At 47.8% G+C, this 14,265-nt stretch overlaps 1 protein-coding gene across 12 annotated transcripts in view; it reads left to right on the forward strand.

Moving 5' to 3' along the window:
- The window catches only part of NFIA (nuclear factor I A), a 258,402-nt gene that overhangs the window by 44,809 nt on the left and 199,328 nt on the right, over window positions 1–14,265 (forward strand). The window contains exon 3 of one of the 12 annotated variants that reach the window (XM_054211827.1): window positions 1–11,191. This exon is cut by the window's left edge and continues 24,741 nt beyond it. The exons of the other annotated variants lie outside the window; for them this stretch is intronic. The gene's annotated coding sequence lies outside the window, so the exon portion shown is untranslated. Of the gene's footprint in view, window positions 11,192–14,265 lie in introns of those variants that run through there. 12 annotated transcript variants of the gene reach the window in all.

Consider the following 14,265-nt stretch of genomic DNA (forward strand, 5'->3'; position numbering starts at 1 on the left):
TGGGTTGTGCTGCTTGTAGTTTGCAGGTTTGGACACTTCAATGTCTTGATCGGTCCTGCTTTGCATGCCAAAGTGTTTTCATTAGCACAGCAGTCATGCATGTGAGATTGTCGCTAACCGATATAATTAACCAGTATGTCAAAGGCTATTTGTTTATTGCACATGCAACGGCTTTTCTGGAGTAAGGAGCCCTTTCTGCTGACACCGTGCGAATGGGAACACGCTAAACTGGAGGAATAGCCCTGAGCGGGAGGTGGAATTTATGAACAATGATTGTACTTAAAAGAAGCAAAAATAATAACACAGATCTGAATGGGTTTGAGTGAAACTGATCAATGTGTGAAGAAAGAAAGACAGGGATGAAGGAAAAAAGAGTTCGTCAGATAATTCCCCCCACCAATTATTATTATATGAGAATATGATGTTATTCAGAAACACAAGTGTCTTCTGTATCAGGTGCCTTGACTGTGAACTCTTTGGGCCTGCCGCATATCATATCTTTTTGCCATCATTTTGGACATCTGTGTAGCTTTTAAGAGATTCTTTTAGGAAATCTTTCTTTTTACTTATTTATAAACAAATATTGCTGGGGTGGTCCTCACAGCAGGACTCAGCAGTTCCTACACTGTGAAATGTGAACCGTAGTGTCCACGTGTTAAGTGTTAAAATACGTGGTTTGAAATTAAAAGATGGGGAATCACATTTGTGAAGGTCTGAAGAAGTTTTGAGGGTTAACAGTGGTTTGTGTCCCAACAAACCCAAATATATGCCATAGACAGCTCAGTAAATGTCAAAATCTCTCGTCCCCTTGTGTTGGAGGTATCCCAAAATCCCCCCTTGGGACCCCTCCTCTACGCCTTCTTTCAAATCAGTTGCTTCTGCTCCCATGGCTTCAGCCCCCATAATGCCCAGGCCATTGCTCCTGTCCCCGGCTGCCTCCCTCCACTCAGTCCCACAGCTCAACCCCTTTCCATAGCTACTGCTGCGGAAGCAGTTAAACCATAAGCATTATTTAACACCATCAAAAATTAGTTTCTTGCTTCCTCCTCTTCCCATCGCCGCTTCTTCTCCTTCCTCCAGTCTCTGGAACCACTGCCAACTGATGGCCAAAACCTGGGCTCCATCTTCCCCTGCTTGTTCCGCAAACGTGCAAACAATTTGTACCTCCCCGTCTCTCTCTTGCCTTGCCCATCCCTCAACATATGATTGCTTTTTTTTGCTAGTCCCGGCTGCTACAAAGCTGTAAATTCCGTGGCCTGGATTTTCTCATTCTCTTCCATCTACGCCATCTCATGTTGATGCTCGATTTTATCCCTGGCCTTTGACCCCTGGCTGTGCCATCCCTTGAAGCACGTCTGACTCCCAGCCATGCTCTCCCTTAGCACTTGCACATCTATTTGCCGTTCTCCTTTGCTCTGCCTCCTCCCTTCTCTCTCTCTCCTCCAGCCTTCCTTGCCCCTTCGTTCAGAAGCACCTCTGTGTCTTCCTCACCCATCACCTTCCCTGACCTCATCTGGTCCTTTCCGTCCTAGGTGCATCCTTATGACTCTCATCTCCCCCGGTCTCTGGGCCACAGGGGTTGCCCGTGGCACTACACCTCGTAAAGAAAAAGCACATACGTTGCCTATCTGTGCATTCCTCCCCTTGTTAACTTTTCACCTGCTCCCTCTTAGCACCTTGTTGTTGTCTTTGGCTTATCGTGCGCGGTAATCTCTTCAGGGCGCAGTGGCCTGTGTGTTCCTTTAATTCATACCGTGCCTGGTGCAATGCAGCCTTCATGCTGTCGGGTACATGGGAACATTTCTAATGCAAACAACTAATAGCTAGGAAGGGAGTTAAAGAATTAGAAAGGACTCCAAACCCATGTCACATATTCTCTTGCAAGGAATGGGGAAAAAAATTGTTTATTCTGGCCCCAAATTTTAATCACCCAAGGGCTGTTAAGATAAAAATAGTCAGTTCTGCCTTCTGTTTATGGTATACTTGGTTGAGTGCAAGCCAATTTTGAAGCTGAACATACTGTCTGCTATTTTTGCTTGATTTTAGATTCCACATTTTAAATAGTTTCTTTAACAAGAAGCATATTTTCACTGATACAAACTTAGCTTGAGGAGAAGCATCCTGAAGTTCCAGCCATATTGAAGATCAGTGAAATGTAGTAAACTCTGGTTTTAAGGGTTTTGTTTTCTCCAAGAGCTGAAATGAAGAGTGTGTTCTGGCAACAAGTGCTGGCACGTTGTTCATTAAAAGCTCTCTTCCGAGCCTTGGTTCCCACACACATGTGCCCTCATTCTTCAGCGGAGCTTCCAGGCAAGGGCATTGGCAGTGCTCTAGTCTGATCTTCAGCCATACAATTTGTCTTAATTGTCTACTAGCATCTAGGCAAGACTTAGCTCACGGGTGGCCACAGCAAGGGGCCACATGCAAACCGATGAGCTTCTTAATGTGGCCTGCCCGGCAATCGGATGATTTAATTATCTGTGCCCGTCGTAGGCTGCCTGGCTGCTCCCCATCCCGCCTGCCCTCAGGCACGGCGGGCTTAACCACATGCAGCCATGGGGGCAGCTGCATTTGATCTTCCTCGCCAACGCGAGGGTCCGGCCCTGACAACAGCCTCTCTGTTCGGTGCTTTCTTTCCCCTTCTTTCTTTTTCCGCTTCGTTTGGCACCGTGCCCCCGGCATCATTTGTGTGTAGGGGAGGATGGGAGACTTGGATGGCAAAAACTTACAACATGGAGTTGGGTGTTGACAATCCCAATGATTAATTGATCCTCCGAGGATCCAAGATGATTTGCTGAAGCATCAATAATAGAAATCCTGTCATTATACACTATTTACTTGGTCTTTCTGCGGGAAGACATCCTGTCTCACTATGCGTCTGCATCGTGCGTTGCGCACGGGGCCAGCCTGCCGTTCCCGGGGCACGAAGGACCGGGCTGTCGCCCGCAAACTTTCTTCCATCACACGGCGCTCTCACGTGCCGTAGAAACATTGAGCATGTCCGGTGCATTGATTATTTTCATCCGTCGGCTCAGCAAAGCCCTTCACTCTCGACACTTCTGGAAAATAATCCCCTTTAAGTAGCACAGAGCACTGGGGTCGGGCTGGGGCTGGGTGGGATGTGGAAGGCAGGTGGGTCACGGGCCGCTGCCCGGGACCTTTCACGGGTGAAAAGCTGTTTGGACACTTGTGGCACGTTTGTCCATAGTGTCTCCCGTTCCTGCCGCATGTCAAGTAAGGGCAGGAGGTGATGTGAGAGAGAGAAGCAGTAGGATCAGGATGACCTCGTGCCCGGGACAGAGATCAGGGATGTCTCCGAGGATGACCTCTTGCCATCCTGATCTTTTCTTATCTGCCCAGGTTGAAATGCAGCTGCTCGGCTGTCTCGCTCCTTCCTGTGGACTTGGCTCTCTATCTGTTAGCAAGGAAAGGGAAGCAGGTGACACCCAGGTGGCACAGTGCCGACCTGCACTGCTTCGGGGGCTTTCCCCCATGTCCCTCTGGGTGCGCTCTTCTGCCCAGGCAAGCTGAAGAAAGGAGAACTCTTTCTGATGGTCATTGTTGGTACGTTGAAGTGCCTGTCTCGCTTTTGTGCAGGGAGGTGTCTGCTCGAGTGCACGTAGAGTATTTGTACGCTCCTCCCTAAATGTGCTAACGATGGTGTCAGACAGTGCTGCGTATCGATAGCGCTCTTCATGTGAGCATCTCAAAGGCTTTGGGGAACCTTAAATAATCCTTCCAGCTTCCAGTCTCTACCAGGATTGGGGTCTCACCCCCCTCCAGACGTGTGATATAAATGTCACGGATGCTTTAGAAATGTTTGGAGAAGGAGGGGTGGCCGGGCTGTGTCTGACAGCACCATGCACAGCCCTCGCGGGGCTGAGTGCACTTCCACATCTCTACGCCAAGGCAGAATTTTACCCAGGGATTTTGTGGTATTTTTCATCTGTACTAAGTGTAGGGGGAGTCAAATATTTTCAGGTGGTGTTAAGTCTCTAATGCTGGGCCAAGAAAGACTGGCCTTTGTGTAGTTTATACATCTCAGACGTGCTGGTAGAATATAAAGCCTTAAACATTATTAATGCTTTAGCAGACGCCTTAGGAAGCATTCATACTCCTCTCTGCGTTTTGCTTTAATGCACGACGATGCCTGGGGGTGGAAGTATTTCACGGAGTTAGGAAAGGGGCATCAAAAGGGCTCAGTTCAGCCAGGCACCGAGAATATTTTATTCTTTCACTGGTGTGGATCGAGTTCAGCTCCTGGATCCTGCTCGCTGGGTTGTTTTGATGGGTTTCACTTTCTGAAAATACCGATAGAATCATAGAATAGTTTGGGTTGGAAGGGACCTTTGGAGGCCAGCAGCCACCACCTCTCTAGGCAACCTGTTGATAGTTGGTGTTGAGTCGTCACCAGAACTGGGGGATACTCTACCAGTGCCCCGTGCCCGTTACGTGTCTCTGGAAATCCTCGTTGCAAGGATCCTCTGCGCGCCAGCCAAGCCCGTGCCCGGGGAGAAGGTGGCTTCGTGTGCCCAGGGCGTTCGGCCGCGGTGCTGCGGCGGGCACCGCTTCTCGCTCGGGTCCCTGCCGCCGTCCCTGCAGCCACCTCCACTACGGCTCCAAAATTACTCCGCTGCATGGCGTGCGAGGCACGGGCAAACCTGCGATGGCGAGATAGGGTGGCAGGATGGAACAGCTGATTTTAATTATTTTATATATAAATAACTTTCAGATAGTTTGCAAGTTTGGCAATAGCTGCCAGTGTAGCAATGTGACCTTGTTACTCTTACCCCATTCCTCTGAGTGTTTGCCTCACTCACTTGTTTTTCCGTATCTTAAATTAGATTGCAAGTGGTCGGGGAAGGGGCCGGGGCCGCCTCTGCCCCTGCGCGGCCCTGCGGGGTCCTACCGCAGCAATAACAAATCGCGATAAAACATGGGCTGGGGATCCGGCGAGTTCGGGAGGGTAGGAAAGCCCTGAGCGTTGTGTTTTTCCCCGGGGCAGTGCGGACGGTCCCCATCCTCCGGCTCTCCGCGATCTGCCTCGCAGGGGCTGCCGGCATCCCCCAGCCCCTCTTGGAGGGGGGATGGGGAGAGGGGAGGGGGACGGGTGTCCTGGATTTTAGCACTTTGGGGAGTTTATTAGTGTTGACAGTGTGTGAACTTGACATCCTTTGTAATAATGCGGTTCTAAAATCTGCATTATTCATGCGCGCTTTTTGAATACAGGCCCACTGTGTAAGTTCGGGAGGAAAATTAATTAAATAAATGTCAGCATCCTTGAAGAGCACGTGAGATTTCACATTGCAGGATAACAGCTCCGGCTGCTTTAACCACCAAGGGGAGTAAAGGGTGGGAAGAGAAAGGTCTGCACTTGGGTGTATATCCTCTCGCTCGCCCTTAACTGAATTCCTGATGTGAAAACTAAAAAGATTAGTTAGGGAAAAATGAGTCCAGCCACACAGATCAGTAATATTTCATATTTTTTATTAATAATTGCATTTTTGTTCTCCTGCTCTTTATTTATGGCGCAAATAAATATGTACTGGATGTGTCTGAATGAATTCATCACGGGAAACACCCTTTTACTCTCAGGTTAACGTTTAAAATTAAACCGTAGAGCAGATGGCTAAGGATGCACTGGCTGGATAAACCAGACAACTGCACCGGCGGATTGAAATGTAATTACACCCACGAATATTATTTGCAAGAGTAACCGGTAGTTGTAAAAGTTGTGTTTCTTCTGAAGCACACAGCGAAGCCACAGTACGACGGGACAAATAACACCAGGAGGGCTGAATGCAAAAAGGAAATAAATTTTTTAAGTGAAACTTGTAGGTATTTCTGGGGCGGAGGACTTGCCTTTCGTTCTGGAGATGGAGGTTGCCCCTTCCCAGGCTGGGATTGACGGCAGGACTGGGCAGGGACGCTTGGCCTACGGTGTCACCTGAGCTGGAAAGAAAAAAGTGTGGGTATTGCAAGGGAAAATGCTTTGTAGTTAAAAAGTCTGCAAAGAAATAAAAAACTGCTTGTTAGGTCAAAATAACGCTTTATTATGATTGCTCTAGTGGTTTTCAAAAGTCTTTGCAGAAGGAAGGTGTCCATCCCTGTGATGAAGATCACTGAGCTTATGGTCCAAGCACTTGACTTTTTTGGTGCTTGGCGTTGACGTTATCCTCCAAATTATTGAGGAGCCGTCTTTATTTTAATACATCTGTGCAGGGCCTTCAAAGTAAAGTGTGTTTGTGGTAAATGGCAGAAGCCTTTCTTCCAAAGCAAAGCAGGGGAGGGCAGGGCCCGAAGGACTCGTGCCTGCGCCGGCGTGAGGATCAGGAGCTGCTCTTCAGGTGGGTGCAGCGGCTGGCTGGGATGGTCTGTGGCGCGACGCCCGTGTAAAATAAAATGGAAAAAAGGCAAAACTGGGAGTGCTGCGGTGATTTTGCGCAGGTCTACGCGGCGTGTGCTCACTCACAAAGTCAAGTGTACGTACAGTCCTTGCAGCACTCCAGTGATTTTGAATTGCTTGACATTGTGGGAGCCACTCCAATCTCGGTCTCTTTGAAACTCAAGAGCCTCGGCGGTATCTGAAGCGCAGCTTCGTTTTAAAACCGAGGCAAGCCGCATCCTCGCCTCCCGGTTTCAAAGGCGAGGATGTGTTGTTCCACACACCCGTGCACACAGTTAATGCTCGGGGCGGGGGGAGCGGGAGGGATCGGTGCAGGCAGGAGAGCCCGGCAGCCCTGAATGCGCTTTCCCACTAACGCCGAGAAGCAACAAAATAAGATTGCAGCCCATGAATGTCCCGTCATTGAGAAAGGGGAGTTTAGAAATAGCCCCAAAGATAAAAGAGGGCATTTATCCCCACGATTGTTTGGCAGAAAAAGCGATTTACATAGTCTGCTGATGGTCAATCAGGAACATGCTGCAAGGGGCCTGCTGGTTGTCTCGGACGGAGCTGACGGTTTTACTGGTCGAGTTTTGTTTCAACTTAATGAAGTAAGTACTTTGCCTGCGTCCAGGCGCTGACGGGGAAGGTTTGTAAACTCCTTGCCTTTGTTGGGGTGACTGAAGTATTTTTTTCTTCCTTTTAACCAGCCATTTTTGTTTCTTCTCGAATTCGTTGCCATAGACAAAGAGTACGTTTACAGTAAAAAAAAAAAGAAAAACAAGAAGGAAAAAAAGAAAAAAAAAAAAGGGCTGTAAACCTGGTTTGCATCTTGAGTCCTGAAAAGACTGTTTTTTATGCAGGGGAAGAGGAGAGCCTTAGAAAAGGCAGGAGGCAGGGACGGAGGGCGAGGGGGTGGGGAGCCGGAGATTTATGGCCCTTTGAAGGCGAGTTTTTCTGCTGAGCATCCTGCCCGGGCGCTGCGGGCTGAGGCGGCGGCTGGACCGGGGATGGCACCGACACCTCGCGGAGAACCCCGATCCACGGGGAACAAAGCGGGAGGCACGGGTCCGGCCAGGTCTGCCCGATCCCTCGCAACGGGGCAGTTTGGGAGCCGGCGACCTGGACCTCCCGGTGTCAATGAAATTACACCCACCTCAGCTGACGCAGATGTTTAGTTTGAAATGGTCACACGACCTGGGGGTTTTGAGGTTGTTTCTTTTTTTTTTTCTTGATGTGGAAACGGCTGTGGCTGTTTGATATCAGTCTACTTTGGAGCACGACACAACCTGCCCGTGCTCAGAGAGAGGGGCGCATCGGCAGCCCGATTCCTGCCCAGCAATACAATAATAATTGAAGATATTTAAAAATGTATGTATCTTCCATCTTTCCCATATGGGCTCCTTAGGCAACATGACCTTATGTGGCCATTATCTGACCTCTCTTACACTTGGATTACTCGGTACAAAGCAAATTTATGGTTGTTTATTCTCTCCTCCTATCGGCTATTAGTGCCTAATCATATGGTCTATCGATCAAGTGATTAATCGCCTGCCTAAAGAGGCAGCAGGTCCCGGGGAATGCTGCACTGCACCAGCCTGAACTTCAACCTCTTATACAAACCGGCAGAGTAAAGGCATTAGTCACTGCCTGAAGCTCGGGGTTGGTATGCCGCGGGAACGCCGGGAGGTAAAGCCCCCGGCTTTCTTCAGCAGCCGACTTTGTATTTCCCTTTCTTAATGGATAAAACTCCACCTAGCTGAGCAGGCATACAGTTGTAAATGGGATGATTTCCAATGCATCCTATAAATAATGATCAAAGAGGAAAATATGTGGGCCTTATTACAACAGTGCCCGCTAGTGCTGCTATAATTAAGGGTCTGTCAGCATTTCTATTATAAACCCTTAGTTTCAAGGGTTTATAACTCGGCCATAAAATTTTGCTCCGGCTGAGACTTGGCATAAAACGTCCCAGCGTGTGACCAGTTTTTCTTGTTACCAAATTGTTAAAAAACTAGCGATCAGCCCCGTTTTAGTTATAACAACATCCATGCACCTTTGTGTTTCAGAACCACTCTTACTTCTTAAACAAGCAGCTTACTATTAAAACGAAATTAGCATTCGAAAATCAAAAGTGCGCACCAAGCCCCTCTGCTCTTTATTTTAGCCAGCCTTAGAAATGAATGCGTTATTCCCTTCCGTGCGTTGTTGAGTTGGTGGCACCCATGCCATCAAGTCAACAACACACAGAAGGGAATAACGCGTTACGTGCGTTGGCCAACGTCTTGCAAGGGTCTTCCAAGGGTGCAGGGCTTGTGCTTGGTCCTAGCCCTGCCTGGCTTTGCAGGGCTCGCTACTTCCCCGGCAGGTACGTGCTCGAAGCAGCAATTATTAAAACCAGTGTGTTGATTTCAGCCGTCAATGATTCTGCATAAATCCAGAGTGACTGGACATGGGGGCCCGGTATGCTTCGGTTTAGCTGAAGTGCCTTAAGTGGATTTATTCGTCTCTCTGTGATCCATGCGTGTTAACTCCTGCTAATGAGAATCATGGCTTTGTCAAAGGGGGGAATCTGGAGTTCAGTTTGAGTGAAACTGAGGGAATTTCACTCTGAAAATGCATATTAAATTTTGAAAATGTAAGGTTGCCATACCTGTACCTCTCTGGTTTCAATGGGAGTATGTTCCATTTCCAGAAACATGTCCTTGATGTGTTAGCAAAGGACAGCAAGTTGGCTCCAAAAGATGCAGCCACTTAAAAACATTGATTCTCCCGGGACAACACGCCAAAATGCAAAAATAAATTAAACATAAGCAGATGCTGTGCCTCCTTTCCATTTTTGGCTAGCACATCCCATTATGGGACTACTAGTGGGACAACTGAGAATGACTGACATTTACTCAAACTTAAGGCCTTATTGGACTGCCCTGGCAGAAGTGATCAAAATTCAGGTTTATGCTAGTATTAAATCTGAATGTTTCGTCGACTTGTTAAGGCATGCGTGGCATCAATATAGTTTTTTCTCCTGTGCCAGTTTTATACTATTTCTTTTTTTTAAAAGGACCCGATCGCGTTTATTAACATCGACTTGGATTTTCAAAGGAGCGCCAGGGCGATAGGGACCCAGCTCCTATTGAAAATCCCAACCTCGAAAAAAACCCCAGAGTTCCTACCCTGGCAGGGATCCCACAGCTAAGCTCTTTCCATTTCCAGAAAAATCATTGAGCTGAGGCTAAGAACGCTCATCTGGTGCCTGTCGAGTGTATTGTCTGAATATAAACACAATGATTCTGGAGCAGGGAGAGAGCCCACGACTTAAATGGATTTACACTGGCTAAGAACCTGGCCTTCTACACGCGACTTCTGACATTACTTGAAAGTAAACATTGAGCTGAACTATTCGGTGATTTAAATGATGGTTTAAGATGCGTGCAGTTACCAGGCAGTTGCTCTTACCATGAGTCTCACAAGGTTTGATGCTGTCCTTAAGGTTCCAGGTACCCAAAGATTTCCACGTGCATCTCAGCTGTCATAAAAAAAAAAAAAAAAAAAGGGCAGAAGAAAAAAGAGAAAAGCTCGAGTTTCTGACTCTTGAGAAGAGCCTGAAACTGTTCCTTGTCTGCGCTTTAGTGGATCAGAAAGCAGAAGGCAAAGAGAAAAAAAGAAGTTTGAAAATGCCATGATTTTTGAGATGTGACATATGCTTTTCCTGTGCTCCGGGTTGGCAGGAGGAGTTGTATGGTGGATGCAGCCCCGCCAGAAAGCAGGTGCGGGAGCCGAAACGAGCTGAGCTCCCTTTCAGTGGAGTCGGATCCATCCAGTCGCTTTTCCTTACTCCTGCGCCTCATCGTGCAGCAGATTGCTGCAGGTTTTTTGCAAGAGAGATAATAAATAGTTGTGTATGTGCCCTAAATTTATCATGTTGCTTGAACGTCGGATAAGACGAGAGCCCTGAGGCTACCAAAGGGCTAAGGCTGTTATCCTGCGTTGACAAGTCGTACGTACGGTTGCGTGTCGTAGAGCTGCGGGAGGGCCAAAAAAAACCCAGGACAGAAATAAACACATCTGCTGGGCAACCCAAACGGCTCACTTTTATGCGTTGCGGGCCAAAAAGCGTAGGCGAGCAGTTTCCAGGCTGGCGGTGGTGGCCCGGGTGCTCCTCCAGCCTGGCACAGCACAAAGTTGGACAGGAACGTGGGTTCCCAGGGGACCCCGAGCGGGCTGTGCCAGCCACCACGGGGCTGGTTCTTGTCCAGCCTGGGGTTCAGCTGATGTAGCAGCGTGTGTGCCCCCAGCCCGGCTACGTGGGTACCCTCGCGTCACCCAAACTTCAACAGACTGTCCCTAAGTTGGAGGGGCTCCACAGCGATGGTCCTTGGTGGCCCCTTCCCTCCATGTCTTCTGCAGGGATGCAAAATATTTGGGCTCCTCTTGTACCCCTCTAGTGCCACCAAGGGCCATTCCTGCTGGAGGACAAAGCAGGATGTCCTCTTTGCCCCCCTCCTCCCCTCGGAGAGTGTTCCTTATTTAACTTCAAATGCGGGAAGGCTCTTCTGGGCTGCACATTTTCGGGCTGTACGGCGGAGAAGAGCTGACATCCTTCTCCATGTGGGCTTGTGCAAACGGAGCGCCGAGGGCAGAGTCTCAGCGGGTGCAAATTGCTCTTGCAAAGTCATCGGGGGAATTTTGTGGATTTGTACCAGACTGGGAATTCCCCCCCCCTCCTCCCCTTGCCCCGAGTCCTGGAAATGCTTTTCTCACTGTGCGAAAAGTCTCCCCAGAGAGCTAAAGATTTTACAAATATTGAATCTGGCCCCTTAAATATGATAATTTTAAAAGTTCAGCAAAATCTGGGGGCTGGGGGCAGGCCGCGGGGGGGGGGGGGGTTGGCATTCCTTATCGAGTCGAGGAATGGTAGGTTAGCAGCAATTTCTTGGTCGCAGTTAGTCTGGGTACCATTGGAAGCAGAATTTGTCAGTTCTGAAGTGCACAGATTAGAAAGGAATGTGGAATTTGGAAACGTGGCAGCTTGTAGCACTGTATGGTTTAAATTAAACCTTTTTTTGGAAAGCAGAATCGCTGTAGGCCACATTTAGGGGGAAAGCAACAGCAGAGAGGGCTGGCTGTGGTTTTTGCTTTGCTGTGTAACTGGTCCACTTTCTCTTGTTTTAACACAGATTTTTTTTTTTTTTTTTTAAAGAAAAAAAAAAAAAAGAGGGGGGAGAAAAAATGCCTTTGGACTCCTTCCGCCCAACCACACAGCTTCTCTGCTGACCACAAAGAGGAAGCTTGGGGTAGCAGCATTAGGATTAATACCCACTGTCTCTTAACCCAACAGGGTGTGAAAACATTTTAGGAAATCTTTTTTTTTTTTTTTTTTTTCTTTTTTTCCCCCTTTCCCCTTTCAGATTGATGGCGTGGCTGGGATTTAGACATCTTGAAACAAGCACATGGTTGCCTTGCATTGTGTTCCTCGGAGGGAACGGGGAGGGGGGGGACACGACTCTAAATCACCCCGGCCAGAGCTGTTGTTTCAAATCTGTTTACACCCATCTCCGGAGCTTTCGCCTCGCAAATCACCAACAACTTTGTTCGTCTCGCTGAAATGACAGGAAATATAAAAATGCGTCTGCTGCGAGGGCTGTGCGGTGTAGATCTTGATCACTTGGAATATAATTGTTCTTAATGAAATGGAGACGACTAGCTCTTAACTGAACAGCCTTTTCTTCTTTAGAAATAATAAGATTAAGATTATGGATTCTATTAATCATTTGATCAGCTTTATTCATTCATCTTATTTCCTTTACATGCAAAAAAGCCCTACTCTCTACATGCCTTTATCTTTTAAGTTGATGACATTTACATATTTCCCGGTGCTGTAATGTCCCGGGCATAATATACAGATTGCTCCGCTCCGATATTGTAAACTGACTATTTCCATGTGCTAAGTACTCTCGGTGATGAAGATCTTAATAATGTGATTAACTAAACTGTGTCTTTACGCTCTTCCCCGTGCCTCCCTTCCCCGCCACGGCCTCCCGGCCTCCTCGCTTACCACAAATGGCATCGGCTGCCGGGACGTGCCTGTGTTTTGTGACCCCCGTGACAAGGAGGTGTCACATAGCGCCGAGCGGAGAGGTTTGCGCGCCCCCCTGGGCAAAGTGGAATTCCGATGACCGGCGCGTTAAGGGAATCTGCTTTCTTGGCGTTATGCGGGAAAGATGCTGAAAGCAGGAGTTTTGAAGCGTTGAGGGAATTATTAGAAGAGGAATTTGTTCCTCCGCAGCGTAGCGGCAGCATTGTTATTTCTTGCTCGGATGTGCTGTTGGGAAGGTTTTATTTTGTTGTCATTAGAGAAATCTCTCTGTTGTTATAACGCTTTCTATGTGTGAAGAAATACAGACATAATGTGTATCTAGTCCATTAAAACACTCTTTTGGAGCCTCCACCTGTGGCACAGCCTCTCTGTACTGCCAATATTTGGCTGAGTACTGTTGGTAATTCCTCTCCTTCTGCATTACACGGGTTAGTAGTTACAGGGAGTTTAAAAAAAAAAAACCCACCCAAACTAGCAGCAGGTTCTCTATAACTTCTGTTAGCTGAGCTGGAGAAGTTGCATTGCGTCTTGATCTTTTTCATCTTGGTAGAATTATACTGTAACTAATTGAATCCATTGATCACTGTCTTGTTTTTTTCCATCTTCTTCTCAGAGGATTCATTTCATAGTGTTCCGTACATCAGTCAAGAAAATGGCTGCGGTGGAATTACCAGGGTTGATAATAAAGGTAATTTAGCCCAGTTGAAATTATTTTTTATGTATCTAAGTAGGGTAACGCACTCACACGTGCTGCCTTAAATCTAGCGATAAAATACCTGCACGGTCTAGACTGCAGGATCCCGAAATAACTCTTCTCAACGAGCACGGAAAGTAAGAGTAGCCGACCGAAGGACTTTTTGCAGCCTGATAGAGGCCGAACAATAATCAGTAACGTTAATTTGATCAAAGAACTGGCCCAGGGCAGGATAAATAACCCCTGTTTTGTGCACTTCATGGGGCAGGGAGTATTTCTGGATTAGATAGCAAGTGCTTAACAAGCAGGAATAGCAGTAAGCGTCAGGAGCAGCAGCGTATGTAGCTGGTGGTTTGAAGTCTCCTACGATTCGGGTTGGAAATAGGAGCCAAATCTGGCCTCAGCCAGGAAGGTTTTACCATGGATGTCTGTCTGCTGGGTGACATTTAGCCCTTACTAAGTAACGGTTTGGAAAAGGATTCTCCTACTAGATTAGGGTTGGTCTTGTCGGTAATACGCAAGGCAGGATGTCAGGAGATCTGAGCTGAGGCCTGCCACAGATTTCCAGTACGATTTAGGTCAACTTATCTAATCTTGCCTGCTGACACAGTTTCACCCTGAGACAAGGTGACAGGAGAGTTTGAGAAACGTTTACTTAGCAAAGAGGCATTTTTACTCTCTCCTCCTTGCCCAGTTCAAGGGCTGAAAGCAGGAGCATGGCCGTCTTCTGCTTGCAAAACCACAGCCGTGCTTCTTGCTCCCGCTCCCCGAATTTGGTGGGCAGCAGGACCACATCCAGCCCTCCGAGATGACCAAGTCCCTTGGCCAGCGGAGTTCATTCCCAAAAGGAGGGATTCCCGCTCGCAGGCTCTCCCTGGCAGCAGAGCAGCGGCTCCGGGAGCGGCAGGGCTGCCTACAAGCACATGCCCTTTGCCTAGATCAGCACTTTTTTGGACAATGTATAGTACTTGCAAATGGGAACTGACAATGGAAGAAATACGGCAGAGTGAAGGGTTTAATATAAAATATTTATACAGTAAAGATCTTTCATCTTTTGTCAGTCACAGGGTAGGGAAGTGAGGAATGTAT

Source organism: Rissa tridactyla, chromosome 8 (assembly GCF_028500815.1).
Source record: "Rissa tridactyla isolate bRisTri1 chromosome 8, bRisTri1.patW.cur.20221130, whole genome shotgun sequence".
Lineage (NCBI taxonomy): Eukaryota > Metazoa > Chordata > Aves > Charadriiformes > Laridae > Rissa > Rissa tridactyla.